Below are 15,738 nucleotides of genomic sequence, written 5' to 3' on the forward strand. Positions count from 1 at the left end.
GTAACTGGGATTTATGAGGGGGTGGGCCCTACCCTCATAAATTATCATGTAATCTTATTATTTAGCTATTGGTATTATAATACAGGAAAGAAGCTTGAAAAATCTATCCACTTGAGTGATTAGCATCTTCCTTAGTCTATCCTCTCAAATAGTGATTATTTCCTCCAACAGAAGCAGAATTGCAAAAGGTTTTGGATTTAGGTCCCTGGGAAGTAGTGTTCTAATGACTAACCAAGAAAACAGGTGGCAAAATAGATACCATACTGTTATAATCTCATATTCTTGCTTATAGGGATGGCCAGACATTTTACGCTTCTACCTGACACAGAAGTACTCTAGAAGATTCAGGTAGTGTAGAGAGTTACTCCCTTCATATGCTTCACATGTGCACAACTCAGAGTACAGACAACAGAACAAGTAACAGCTGGACACCATGTAATACTGTTTAGCTATCTCTCTTTATAAAACAACTCATGCTAGCATAATAGTTCCTGTATATTTCTTATTTTAAGAAGGACTGTATCCCTAACGATGCACCAGAGCCAGGTGCAAAATATACTCTCAAATAACGGACAAACCTAATCCAGGTATTTAATACTATATGTATAATAATATGAATATAACCGTTTTGATTCACACACAGCTGATAAGTATATATAGACAATAGATTAAGTTGCTTAAATACACTTGTGAACTGGGATAATAGGCCCATTTGATCAGAGAGAAGATATGATTATCTTTCTACTTGCTGTGGTAAATTGGTGTATAGTTCATCAAAACATAGTACTCTTCAGTTTTAATTTCAAATATGCTTTAATTTTAAATATACATCATATGTAGATCATACAGTAACTCTAGTTTAACCCTCTGATAGAAACTCCCAACTATTTCCAAATTTTAAACTACTTATTTTATATTAAATTAAAAGGAAAGGGAGTTGTTAAAAGACACTTTTTTATAAGGGTATGCACAATGGCAAATAAAACAGACATGGTCTCTGCCCTTGGAACTTACAGTCCAGTGGAAAAGACAGACAAAAGGAAATTAACAAATGCATTTAATGTATCAAATTATGCTAACTAGAAAGAAAAATCAGTAAGACGATGAAAAAGCCCAACACGGGAGCCGACTTAGCATGGTCAAGGAAGGCCACTCACAATACAGGCTGAAGGCGCGTGTGAATTGTCTTTTTCCTGAGACAGAAAAAATACCTGAAAGAGTTTTCAGACTGAAAGGTCAGTTAAGCTGGAGAGTTTGAGGAGGGAAAATGGGAGCGGGAATAAGATCACGTAAAAAGGGAGCAGGAGGAGCTTTTGAAGTGCAACAGGAAACCACCGTAGAGTTTTAAGCAAAGGAATTACACGATCAAATGAAAAGATTGCATTGGCTGCTGTGTGAAAACTTAGGGATGATGAGAGGAATGGGCCAAGAATGAAAGTTTGTCAAGACACTTGTAATTATACCGAGACCAGATAAGGAAAATCTGAACGAGAATCAGGTAATTCTGATTGCACTGGGAAGCATGCTATCAATTTAGAAACCAATGTAAAGGAAATTTACATAAGGTAAACTCTATAAACTTGCTACTAAGGGAAATAAACTGGAAACTGAAGTATTCGTGGCAATTCCTGCTACTCAGATAACTTCCAAAAGCATACTGCTGTTTACTTGGGCGGAATTTTCACCCACTTCAAATGTCTTCTAAGACGCAGGTGAACTACTCAGGTGAAAGAGGATAAACGGCGAGTGAACGAGCTGAGAAGGGAAAGCCGCAGTGAGCGGTCCTGAAGGTCCAGCCAGTCTTCAGAAAAAGTACCCACCTAAGCAGCCTCGCTTACATGAAAGAAAGAAGGGAAGCTCAGCCGCCGAATGTCTTACTTGTATTCTTCCTCCAAAGCGAGGAGGTCGGTCCAGGTGCAGAGCGTCGTCGAACGGGTGGCGGGAGCGGAGTCCCTGGAACGCGGCTTCTCTGTAAAAGAGGCAGAGAGTTTCAGACCCGAAGGTCAAGGAGGTTTAGGCGTCCTCGTCGCCGGAGCCCAGACACTCCCCAGGAGCCTGGAGTCGAACCCACCGGGAGACCAAGACCTCGCCCCGCCATCTTCAGCAACTGCGACGCGGTTACCGAGGCAACGACGCACCTTCCCACGAGCGTGTCCGCGTCCCGGGCAACCTCCGCCCCTCCCCCCGGCGCCGACGCCCTCCGGCTCCCGGGTTCCGTGCGGCAAGCGGCGGGAGGCTCTGCCGTGGGCCCCACCCTGGCTTGCACCGCTCAGCGCCGCCCCAGGAACTAAGTGCAAATTCGACTGACGGCCAGAGCACATTGTCCACTTGGGTGGGAGGGGCGTGGGGGGCTGCAGGAGTTTCAACCAAAAACGGCAGGTCCGTTGCTGCTGCTCCGCAGGAAGCAAGCTGGTGAGGAAGTCCCGCCCTCTTTGGCTTTTCAAACCCTTAGTGGCGAATCTGACCTTCACTCCGTTTGCTTCAAGTGAACTCTTCAGTGGAATTCTGAAGTTTTGGTTTCTGACGTTTGTTTACAGCATGCACGGCTAAGATTCAGGCTCTCCGGTTAGTCAACCTAAATTCTTACACTGGCACTGCCATGTGGCCTTGGGCAAAACGCTCTGTATCTTGGCCACTTCATCTGTCAAAAGGGAATGAGAATAGTGCCCACTTCACGGTTGTGGTGAGAAGCCAATGAATTCATGCTTAGGATCATGCCTGAAACATGTAAGCACTTAATCATTCCAATTGTTTTGGAATAAAATGGACGTCCAGAAATAAACCTTCATATGTGTGTGGTCAATTGATCTTTAGCAAGGGTGCAGAACCATTCAATGGGAGAAGAATAATCTTCAACAGATGGAGAGATAACTGGATATCGTAGTGCAAAACAATGCAGTTAGATCCTTACCTCACATCACATACAGAAATTAAAACAGATCAAAGACCTAAACGTAGGAGCTAAAACTCTAAAGCTCTTCAAAGAAACTGTTGGTTTAAATCTTTATGACCTTGAATTACAATTCTAAGAATCTTTGATGGATTTTTAGCTATGACAACTGAAACCATTACAAAAAAAAAAAAAAAAAAAAAGGAAATTAAACGAGACATTATTGAAACTAAAAACCTTTTGTTTCAAAAAATACCATAAATAAAGTAAGAAGACAAACTACAAGAAGAGGGGAAATTCTTGCAAATTATATATCTGATAAATAACTTGTGCCTAAACTATATAAAGAAATATTAAAATTCAATGCAGGTGGATGCAGTGGTTAATGCCGATAATCTCAGCTAATGCCTATAGCTTAATGCCTATAATAACCAGCCAAGGTAACAGAGTGAGACCCCATCTCGACAAAAAAAAAAAAAAAAAAAAAAAAAAAAAGGAGAAAATAGATAAATAAAATTAGCTGGGTCCAGTGTCGCATGCCTATATTCCCAACTACTCATGTGACTGAGATGGGAGGATCACTGGAGCCTGGGAGAGCAAAGATACAGAAAGGCATGGTCACACCACTGCACACAAGCCTGGGTGACAGAGTGAGACCTTGTCTCAAAAAAATAAATAGACAACCCATGTTAAAAATAGGCAAAGAATCTTGAATAGGGATTTCTCCAAAGAACATATACAAATAGCCAAAAAGAATATGAAAAAATGCTCAATATTGTTAGTTTTCAAGGCAATAAAAATTAAAACCAAAATTAAACGCCACTTGACAACCACTAAAACGGCCATCCAAAAGGATGGACAGCCAGGTGCAATGGCACACCTGTAATCCCACCACTTTGGGAGGGCAAGGCAGGTGGATCACCTGATGTCGAGAGTTTGAGACCAGCCTGGCCAACGTGGCGAAACCCAGTCTCTACTAAAAATACAAAAAATTAGCCGGGCGTGGTGGCACATGCCTGTAATCCCAGCTACTCAGGAGGCTGAGGCAGAAGAATCACTTGAACCCAGAAGGCAGAGGTGGCAGTGAGCAGAGATCACACCACTGCACTCCAGCGTGGGCAACAGAGGGAGATTCCGTCTCAAATAAATAAATAAATAAATAAATAAATAAATAAATAAAAGATGGCCAATAACAAGTGTAGAGAAGGATGTAGAGAAACTCGAACCCTCATCAACTGTTAGTGGGAATGTGAAAATTGTGCAGCCACTGTGAAAAATGGTGTAGCCATTCTTCAATAGTTTATACACAGTTACCACATAATCCAGCAACCACTACTAAGTACACACCCAAGCAAAACGAAAACATAATGCACACAAAAAGCATATATACAAATGTTTATAGCAGGATTATTCATAATAGCCAAAATACAAAACAAACCCATAATGATCATAAACTGATTCGTGGTTGAATAAAAACTGGTATATTCATTCAATGGAATATTATTCAGAAACAAAAAAGAATGAAGCATATACATATATATATATATATATATATATATATATATACAGCAATATGGATGAACCTTGAATCTATTATGCTAAGTGAAAAAAGCCATTCACAAAAGACCAACTATTATCTAATGTCATTCACAAAAGATCACATACCATAGGATTCTATTTCAATATAACTGCATATTATAAGAAATGTCCAGAAAAGGCAAATCTAGAGAGACAGAAGTAGATTAATAGTTGCCTAGGCTTGGCAAATAATGGAGGATTGGCTAAGGAGTTGCAGGGTTTTGGGGGCACTAGTGAAAAAAATTAAAATTGATAGTGTTGCTGGTGTACAACTCTGTGAATACACTGAAAGTCAATGAATAGTACACTTTATATGGGTAAATATAGATACGTGAAATCAATCACTCAAGCTGTTAAAAAATCTTAAAAATAACAAATTATAACATCAATGGATAAAGAAAGGAAGGCTACGCTAGTAGTAATCAAAAGGAAGCTGGAGTAGCTACATTAATTTCAAAAAAAGATGACATCAGAACATGGAAAATTATCAGGGACAAAGCACAGTATTAATGATAGAGTCACTTCTCCAGGGGACAGAACAATCCTGGTGTATACGCTCCTAACACTGTCAAAATGCATAAGGCCAAAACTGATTGGATTTGCAAAGAGAGATAGACGAATCCCTTATTATAGTTGGAGACTTCAACACTACTTCTTCAGTAATTCATAGGTTAAGCGCGCAGAAAATCAGCAAGAGTTGCTCTAGACAGCACCATCAATCAACTTGATGTAATGGACATTTATAGCACACTCATTTCAATAACAGCAGAATACACACTTTTCTCAAGGTCTCATGGAATGTTCACCAAGCTAGAAACATTCTGGGCCATAACACACATTAATAAATTTAAAAGAATAGAAATTATATAGTTTAGGGTAGCTGTAACAAAGTACCACCAAGTGAGTGGTTTAAAACAGCAGGAATGTATTTTCTCAGGGGTCTGGAGGCTAGAAGTAAAAAACCACAGTATCAGAAGGACTATGTTTTGCTTGAAACATGCAGGGGAAAATCTTTCTTTGCCTCTTTCTAGCTTCTGATGGTGGCTGTCACTTCTTGGCTTACAGCTGCATCACCACAACCTCTCTCTGCCTCTATAATCATGTAGCATTTCCCCTGTGTGTTTTTGTGTTTGCATGGCATTCCTGCTTTTCATAAAGACTCCAGTAATACTGGATTTTGGCCACACTAATGACCCCATCGTAACTTGATTACATCTGTAAAGATCATATACAGGTACTGGGGGGTTCAGACTTCAATATATGGTAGGGAGGGGGAGGTGCCACACTTCAACCTATAACAGAAATTATGCAAACTGTGGTCCCAGACCACAATAAAACGAAACTAAAAATCAGTAATGAAACAGCTGGAAAACCACAAAATATCTGCAAATTAAGCCCACATTTCTAAATAATACATGGATCAGGTAAATATCTAGAAGAATGAAAAAACGTTTTGAATGAAATAAAAATTGAAATATAACTGATCGAAACCCATGGAGTGCTGTGAAAGCAGTGCTCGGAGTGCTCAGCATTCAGTACATGTCAGAAAAGAAGAGAAATCTCAACTCGATCTGAACCTTCAGCAGCTAAAGGAAAAATATTAAGCTTAAAGAAAGCGAAAGAAAAGTAACAAAATAAACATTAGATCATAAATCAATGCCATTGACACTGGGAAACAATAGATAAAATTACAGAAACCAGACTCTAGTTAAAATCAATAAACTTACAGCTGTGCTAACCAAGAAAAAAAGAGAAGATCCAGATCACCTGCTCTGTGTTATTTTCTGTGGTGGTCAGTTAGGTGTGTCCATAAGAGGAAAACAATATTTATTATACTCACAGGTCTTAGAAATAGGAGCCATGCCATGTCATACAGGGTTACACGGGGAAGCCTTGGGGTAGTTAGTCAGGAGGCAGAAAGCAGGGGCAACAGAAAAACCTCGACTAGAGCCTCTATTGGAGTTTCCACAGGAAAAGTAAGGTTGGGTAGAGTAACAGATTAGGATTAGCTAGTATGAATAATTACAGAGGGCCTTGGAGTATACAGGTTGTCCCTAGTATCTGGTAGGTATCTCTGCAATGGTTAAGACAGAGGAAGGCCTGTTGTATATGGGCCAGGCAGGGGAGGTATGGCTTGATATTTAGGTTTTTATATATCAAAGCCATGCTCCCTGGATAAATCCATTTGCTTAGGTACGAATTGGCTTGCCTCAAGAGGGCGTAGTTTCTCCCAAGTCAGAAAGGATTTTTTAAAAGATGTCAAAACATTGTACAGAAAATTTTAAAATATAAGCGGTATAGTACCAATATTAGAAACGGGATATAAGTCATCAATAATTGTCCCATGAAAATTAAAAGGATAATCAAGGAATACTATGACCTCTATGCCCCAAAATTTAATAAAGTAGATGAAATGGAGCAATTACTTGAAAGATACAAACTACCAAAACTCATGCAAGGAGAAACAGATAATCTGACTAGGCAAGGACGTTGAGTCAATAACCTTCCAAGAAAGAAAACACCAGTCCCAGATGGTTTCTCTGGTAAATTTTAACATACATTTAAGGAAGAAATACCAATTTTACGTAATCTTTTTTTCTGGAAAATAGAAGCAGAAGGAACATTTCCCAATTCATTCCATGAATCTAGCATTACCCTAATATTAAGAGCAGTTAAAGACATTGTAGGAAAACTACAGACTGGAATCCCTTATGAATACAGATTTTTAAATCCTTAACAAAATTTTAGCCAGTATAATCCAACAATTTCTAAACAGAATTATGCAACACACGGAAGTGGGTTTTATTCTCAGTATACAAGGATGGTTCAGTATTCTAAAATCAATCAATGAACACAGCACATTAAGAGGTTAAATAAGAAAAATTATAGGAGCCATATAAATTCATGCAGCAAAAGCATCTGATAAAATCCAACACCCTTGAAGGTACCAACTCTCAGAAAACTGGGACTAGTGGGAAGTATCCTCAACTTGATAAAGAACATCTACAAAAATCTACAGCTTAATGGTGAGAAACTGGATGTTTTCTCCCTAAGATCAGGAACAACACCAACATGTCCTTTATCATCATTATTATTTCACATTACATCTGAAGTTCTAGCTAGTGAAATAAGACAACAAAAGGAAACAGAGTATACAGATAAGGAAGGAAGAAATAAACAATCTTTGTGTATAGATGACATGAGGAAGGAAGAAATAAACAATCTTTGTGTATAGATGACATGAATGTCTATAAAGAAAATTTAAAAACAGAAAATCCAAAAGAAGAAATAAAACTCTCCTGTAACTAATAAAATGATAAAAAACAAAATTTGTGTATACATAGAATGGACAATACAATAGTATTCAGCCTTAACCAAAAAAAAAAAAAAAAAAAAAAAAAAGGAATGAAATTCTGAGACATGCTACTACATGAATGAACCTTGAAAACATTTTGCTAAGTGAAATAAGGCAGACACAAAAGGACAAATATTGTATAATTCCACTTGTATAAAGTGCCTACAAGTGGTTAATTTATAGAGACAGAAAACATAGTTTACCAGGGACTAGGGAGAGAGGGAAATGGGAGTTACCGTCTCATGAGCACAGAGTTTCTGTTTGAGATGATGAAAAAGTTCTGAAAATGCATAATGATAATAAAATCATTGCACAACCTTGTGAATATATTACACGTAAGGCTACCAAATTGTGTATTAAAATCTGGTTGACATGGTAAATTTTATGTATATTTTACAATAAAAATTTCCAATAGAGGGGTATCCTACAAAATATCCAATCAGCACTCCTCAAAATTGGCAAGGCAATCCAAAACAAGGCTGTGAAACTGACACAGCCAAGAGGGGCTTAAAGAGACATGATAACTTTGTGAAGCGATTCTATTAGTCTGTTCTCACACTGCTATAAAGAAATACCCAAGACTGAGTAATTTATAAGGGTAAGAGGTTTAATTGACACAAAGTTCTGCATGGCTGGGGAGTTCCCAGGAAACTTACAATTATTGCAGAAGGGGAAGCAGGCACGTCTTACATGGCAGCAGGAGAGAGAGTGAGCATGTGAAAGAGGAAATGCCAGACACTTATAGAACTATCATATCTCATGAGAGCTCACTCACTATCAGGAGAACAGCACGGAGGACACCACTCCCATGATTGCCTCCCACCAGTCTCTCCCTCAACACGTAGGGATTATAGGGAATACAATTCAAGACGAGATTTAGGTAGGAACACAAAGCCTAACCACATCAGTGATATACTGGACCAAACCCTAGAATAGGAAAAGACATTAGGTAAAAAACAAGGAAATCTGAATAAACTACAGACTTCAGTTAATAATAATGCATTAGTAATGGCCTACTCATTGTAACAATTTAACCGTATTAATGTAAGATCTTAATAATAGGGAAAACTACGTGCAGGTTATATGGGAACTCTCTCTACAATAGTCTCAGTTTTTGGGCAAATGTAAAACTTCCAAAAAATTAAATACTTTTTAAAAAAGTAAGTTAAAAGGAAATTTCTTCTTCAACAAAATTCTGAGCTAGATGCTCTGCAACACCCTTCCGCTGTACAACAACCAGATTCTGAAAAACAGAACAGTTTAAAAGGCTATTCAAAGTCAATCTCAACAAGACTTTCCAGAAAATGAGGAAACTAGAGAAACCAAAGTGGCAAGACATTCTATGGGTGATTTTAGATGTTTCTATGTTTTATGGGGAAAAAATCACTTTACCTTTTAAAGAATCACAAAGAATTATTGGAAACCCAAACTCTGGAATGTTTCCAAATTAAGCTGAACTTCTATGTAATTATGTCTATATAGCTAGCCATGAAGTTGATTTTTTTAAAAAGTGTGCCTTATTTGTGTAATAAAATACAAAATGAATAATTAACACTCAGAGAAAAACATGTTAGACCTTGTGAAAGGAAAATAAATCTTGGGGACCCAGGATCACTAAGCTAAAGGGAAAAGTCAAGCTGGGAACTGCTTAGGGCTAACCTGCCTCCCATTCTATCAAAGTCACCGTCTGCTCACAGCGATAAATGCACATCTGACTGCCTCATTTGGAAAGGGTAATTGGCACCTCAAAAGAACGAAACCACTCATCTTTATCTACCTATGATCTGGAAGCCCCCTGTCTGGCCTTCTCTTCAAGTTGTCTCACTTTTCAGGACTGAATCAATGTTGATTGATGTCTCATGTCTCCCTGAAATGTATAAAACCAAGCTGTGCTCCTACCACCTGGGGCACATGTTGTCGGGACCTCATGACGATGCATCACGGGTGCGGGCATCCTCAAACTTAGCAAAATAAACTCCCTCAAAAATCTGAGACCTGTCTCAGATCTTCAGGGTTCATACATGTAATGTAGGATGTTAATGTTTGTAAAACAGGCACTATTCTATCTACTATTACAACTATATTGCCAATTAACCTTGAACTTTCTCCACAAAATAAAAAATGTTGATGAGGTACAAATAATATATTTAAACTTAAATAATGTTTCAAGTTTTAATATACCTACTTTTCATTTTTAAATACTGTTTTGACTACTTTAAGGCTGTAAGAAATATGAGTAATCAAAACATGAATAAAAGTGTTTATAGGAGGTGGACATGTTTCTTCCAGCCTCAGGCTGGAGGTGACTTGAAAGACACCTGCCCATCCCCAGCTATTATCCCAGCTGTCCCCAGATGGTGGCTCTAAGCATTTCTCCTTTCTCTATGTGAAGATCAAACTCCAGAAACAAACCCAAATCTTACAATATGTTAGGACACGCTATGATGATGAGCAGCCAACGTCTCAAGCAAGGGATGCTTCTGAAAATGAGACTTGCAGAACGTCATGTGTGAAAGTACAGTTCCTCCCTCTGCATACGGGGAGCAGACAGGAAGCTTTTGCCTCACTTTCCTCACGTGGCCTGCAGCCACGTCCCCCCAGGTCAGACTTGAGGAGAATGAAACTTTGGTCTTCACTGCGGACAACTACCAGGTGCTCTAAAGCCATGGCCTCTTCTTGGGTGGGTCCTGAGGAGAACAAAGCTCTGGTTCTAACCCTTACCCTATCCCTAGACTTGGACTCTGACCTTAAACCCTGATGCATACCCTGGTCCCTAATTCTGACCCTGACTTTGACCCTAACTTTTATCTTGACCCTGCCCATGACCCCACCTCTAACCATACTTCCAGCCCTGACCCTGACCCAGACCCTAATTCTAACCCTAACCCTATTATGATCTTTACAATCTATCTCTAATCTTACCCTCTAGTGCTAAATAGCTGTGCCCAAAAGCACTTTTGGATTATTTAACTTCTTTTCCTTCAATTCTCTAAGGACATCCTAAAGGAGACGTCATTATGTATTTTGCACATGGCTTCAGATAAGAAGTTCTAATACTTTGCAAGACAGAAGAAGTGTGAAGAGTAGCAACGCTGGGCTGTCAGGAATGCATGCTGGCATTCACGGTAGTCATTGGCACTGTTCTCCAAATATTTTCAGTTCATTTTTTTATGAATGCATTCTGACTGTTCCATCCCACCTACTTACATTTTTGCATGGCCACATAACCTTTTTTTTTTTTTTTTTTTTTTTTTGCCATCGGAGATGAGAAGAAATAATATGCGACTTTTTCAGGAAAAAATCTCTAAGAAACAGAGTTCTATCCAGCATGCTTTTTGTCTTATTGATGGTACCTCCTTCAGCCTCGATTCCTGTGTTAGGATGATACCACAGCACAGAGCGACCTCTCACCTGACCCATGATGAGATGCAAATAAATGAGGAAGAAGATTTTTGAGCCACTGAAACTTGGAGGTTGCTTGTTACCGTGGTTTAACCTAGCCCCCACTGACTGATGCAGGGCTGAAGGATGAGTCAGAACTGGGTCTGGACATGTGAAGGCGCTCCTCCAGGCTAAGCAAAATTCAAGTCTTGTTGCAAAGGTAACAGTGAGCACGATGTGTTATTAGGGTGAGTGTGGGATACATCGGGTATATCAAGTGAGAATAATGAGAAACTCAACGTTAAAAGACAGTGCTAATTTGGACAGTGGAGAGATTCCAATGTCCTACTTAGCATTTGAGACTGTGATGGCTGAACAAACTCATTAAGAACCCTAAATGAAGGCTTGGGATAAATATCCGAGGGTGTCTAATATCCCAATTATTCATCCTAGAATGGGCAGAGTCCTTCACCCCATTCTAGAGACACTTCCGAAAAGAAAAAAGACCTGCATTTCTCCAACAATCCACATCCAGAGACTTTCCTGCACTTCTGAGCTGTGGCTAACACTCCTCACCTTTCATTCTGTCCTCAGTGTTTTGGGGAAACACCTTTAACTCTCTATGACTTACAGGTTATTAGCTGGCCCTTATAATTCCCTCCAGGGATAGAAAAGACTAATGAGGGAGTCTGAGCTCACAGCAGCAAGCGGGCATGTGTACTCAGCAGCCGCTTGGCCCATCTGCTAGGAGATTGTGACATACGATGTTCTGCAATGTTGCTTAACGCAAGGGGACACTCTCCTGACTCGGAGGGTTTAATTGCTCACCTACTGCTTTTTCTGCCCTCTTGGGCTCCTAAAATGAAAAGAGCCCTGGAGTGATAAAGTGAGTCAAAGGGGTGCCAACCGTATCACAGCAAAATAAAGATCCCTAAAAAAATCCCTGGCCTAAGATGACAGCCCTGGCTGGGTAAGCCTGAATGTGCTGACAGGGGACACAGGAGGGTGAAGGTCAAAACGTCCACATGAAACAACTTCCACGCAGACTGCAAGAAAAGAGAGAGGAATGGAGGTGGCAGCCCGAGTCCCTACCACAAAAGCAGATGTTTGGAGATCAGTTCTATTTATTCTGACAAAAATTAGAAACAGAAACCAAAGTTTAGCCTGAGGCTACAATTAATTGGGCAATAAGCCAGAGGCACATGTGGCATAGACAGATGTAAACGTTCTCCCTTATATTAATATAAATACTAAAATAATATCATATAAATATAAACACTTGGGTCTACAGTAGTATCTGAAGGAGATCTCACAAACAGGTTTGGCTTTTGAAGGTTAGTACTGATGGTCTAGAGAATTCATTTTGTTCCAGAGAGAGAAAGAGAGGAATTTCTTGGGTCTGTTCAGGAAGGCGTCTGGGTTTGCCTTATCTTGTATGTTTGAACTATGCATACGGTAGAAGAAAACATGAGGATTTCACAGATTCAAGGTGTGAAAAATCACTGGGTGCTTTAAGAAGCTTGGGATTCTTCTGCCGGAAAAATAAGTTTGTTGAGACAAAATGAGTTGGAGAAGGTTGTTACTGAAGTGAAGCAGAATTGCTTTTACTAATCTGCTTATTACCCTTACCCTCACCTCCACCCCTATCCCCACCTTAACCTCTAACCCTAAACCCTAACCCCCTGACCCGAACCCCACCCCTACCCCAATCCCTGACCCTTGACCCCAACCCCCAAACCTCAACACCAACCCTATCCTTAACCCCTAACACTAACCCTACCCCTTCCCCTAACCTTAAGCCTTTACATCTGCCCAGATTCTCCAGCAGAAGCAGGGACCCTTGGCTCCCAGCTCTGCACCACTGCATCTGGCACAGGACTCGGTAACAGTCCCCAAATAGGCACCTGAATGCCCACTGTGCCAGCCATGCAGTGGAAGTCCAGGGTGTATTCTCACTTCCAGAACCAGGGCCCAGGGCCTGCATCAGGCTGATCAGGGCTGAAATGAGCTGCGCACCCAAGGCCTTCATAAGACCAAGGCTATCTCCTGCCTCCGGTTAGATAGCAAACCTTCACCCAGTGAGGCTGCACACATTATTCTGTGTAGATGCCCACCTAGGCTGCTGGGAGAAAGGGTGGCAGAGGGACCCTCATGTTGCCCTGTGGGATACACACTCTGGTTTATACAACTGCAAGACATTTACGAGAAACTCAAGCTGAAACACCACTTGTTCCCAGAGTTTTATCAGCAGAGGATTTACAATTTACTCTCCCAAGCAAGCTAGCCACAGAGCACACTGAATACCTCCCCCTCTTAAGTCACTCTGAGGGCCTCCGCATCAGTCCTAGAATTGGAAGGTTGGTGGAGCAGAACTGGGGTGTTGAGGGGGTACTGGATACTTGCTGGACACCAGCCTCCCCTCACCTAAGCTTACAGACAGCCCAGATCCCGCCTGACCAAATCAGACATTTTGATGCACACAGCCCTCAACAGCAGGACTTACAGATGCAAAACTCTAAGGCAAAGGATTGTCGCAACTCCTTGGTGCCTCAAGGAGCTAAAACACCGCCTAGCACGGGTGTGCCATCAACCTTATCACTAAATATGCCTCTGTATTTTATTCATCTTTGATTGTGAAAATGATGTGATAAATACATTGGACTAAAGACCTTTGAGATCTCTTTACGGGATCCTCTCTGGTGGATCCCAGATGTGCCGGCACAGAGAAGGCATCCATAAACATCTGCAGGACAGAGCCAGACAAAACTGTCTCTCTCAGCCTCAAAGTGGCCTGGCAGCCACAGGAACGGCCACATGGCCTGTACGACGAGTCAAGCTTTCAGCTTGAGGCACCCCACTGCACCCGCAAAACCACATTGTGCCTAACAAAGGAAAATCAGCCAGCCTACTCTCCCTAATGAAAGATTCTCCCCGGGGCCTGAAATCTTGGGGGGATAACTCCTCCCTCCGCAGGCCTGGTCCCAAGGTACAAGACCACGTGCACTAGCATCGTGGGTCAGCAGGAGAGCAGAAGCCGGAAGAGGGCAGGCCAGAAGACAAGGACCCCCTGAAGATCGAGAGAGAGGCCGCCTAGGTACCACGGAGCAGTTACGTCAGACTGGAACACTTCCCATTTACAGGAGACCAGAAAACCCCAGCCTCACCCTCACGTGGGGCTGACGCCATTTTAGGCCTCAGCCCACCTGCAGCCAGGCGCTCATTAAAACAGTGTGTTGCTCCACACCGCCTCGAGCTGTTTGCTGGCACTCTCAGGGTTCGAACCAATAATAGAGCCCTGTACTTAATATCCCAGGTGGTAATCCAAGAGCAGTATCTGCTTGACACACCTCCTCCTCCACCCTCCGTATCCATGCGATCACCAAGGATACAAGCCGGCCAGGCAAGGTAGTTCACTCTGGTAAGCCCAGTACTTTAGGAGGCCTAGGCATGTGGATTACCTGAGGTCAGGAGTTCGAGACTCGTCTGGCCAACATTGTAAAACCCTGTCTCTACTAGAAATTCGAAAATTAGCCAGGCGTGGTGGCAGGCGCTTGTAATCCCAGCTACTCGGGAGGCTGAGGCAGGAGAATCGCTGAACCTGGGAGGCGGAGGTTGCAGAGAGCCGAGATCGCGCCACTGCACTCCAGCCTGGGCAACAGCGCAAGACTCCATCTCAAAAAAGAAAAGAAAGAATTAGTATAGCTTTGTCACCAGAAAAGGGGTCTTGTCCGAGATTCCAACAACGGGTTTTTGGATCTCACACGAGATGGAATTTATGGCGAGCTGCAGAGTCTAGTGACGTTAGGAGAGTTTATTAGCCACTACTAAGTTACAGAGCAGGGAATCCTCAGAAAGCAAGGGGAGGAACACACTTGTTTTAAAGAAAAAAAAATTATTTTTGAAACGGAGTTTTACTCTTGTTACAATGACATGATCTCAGCTGACTACAACCTCTGCTTCCTGGGTTTAAGGATTCCCCTGCCTCAACCTCCCAAGTAGCTGGGACTATAGGTGTGGACCACCATGCCCAGCTAATTTTTTTGTATTTCTTTTCCATTTTATTTTTACTTATTTACTTATTTATTTATTTATTTTTGATTCAGTCCCCATAGAGACTGCCAATAATTGCCAATGCTGACTCTATTTCCAGTCGTCACGGTGGGGTATTGGGAAAAGTTTTCAATTAGCAATCATCATGCCTCAGATAAATCATATCATTGGCTATGATACTGCCACTGTGCAAAGCTATTTTTTTGTATTTTTAATAGAGACTGGGTTTCACCATGTTGGCCATGCTGGTGTCTAACTCCTGGCCTCAAGTGATCTGCCCTCCTCGGCCTCCCAAAGTGCTGGGATTACAGGCGTGAGCCATGGTGCCTTAATGTTGTTTATGGAGGTTATTAAGAATAGTGTTGTCTCTTATAAAGGCCTGTGATCAGTTTGTGTCAGGCTATTCGTATTGGTACTTTTCTATGTTACTATTGATTTTAACAATAATTTATGAGTGGACTATTATCTTTAAAGTTAAACTTAT

The 15,738-nt window shown here is 41.2% G+C and overlaps 1 non-coding gene across 1 annotated transcript; it reads right to left on the reverse strand.

The window, feature by feature from the left end:
- Positions 1–15,307: 15,307 nt before the first annotated feature.
- Positions 15,308–15,451, reverse strand: LOC141581945 (U4 spliceosomal RNA). Its single transcript, XR_012514770.1, has one exon. It is a non-coding gene; the product is annotated as a U4 spliceosomal RNA (small nuclear RNA).
- Between the last annotated feature and the right edge of the window lie 287 nt (positions 15,452–15,738).

This window comes from Saimiri boliviensis, chromosome 17 (assembly GCF_048565385.1).
Source record: "Saimiri boliviensis isolate mSaiBol1 chromosome 17, mSaiBol1.pri, whole genome shotgun sequence".
NCBI lineage: Eukaryota > Metazoa > Chordata > Mammalia > Primates > Cebidae > Saimiri > Saimiri boliviensis.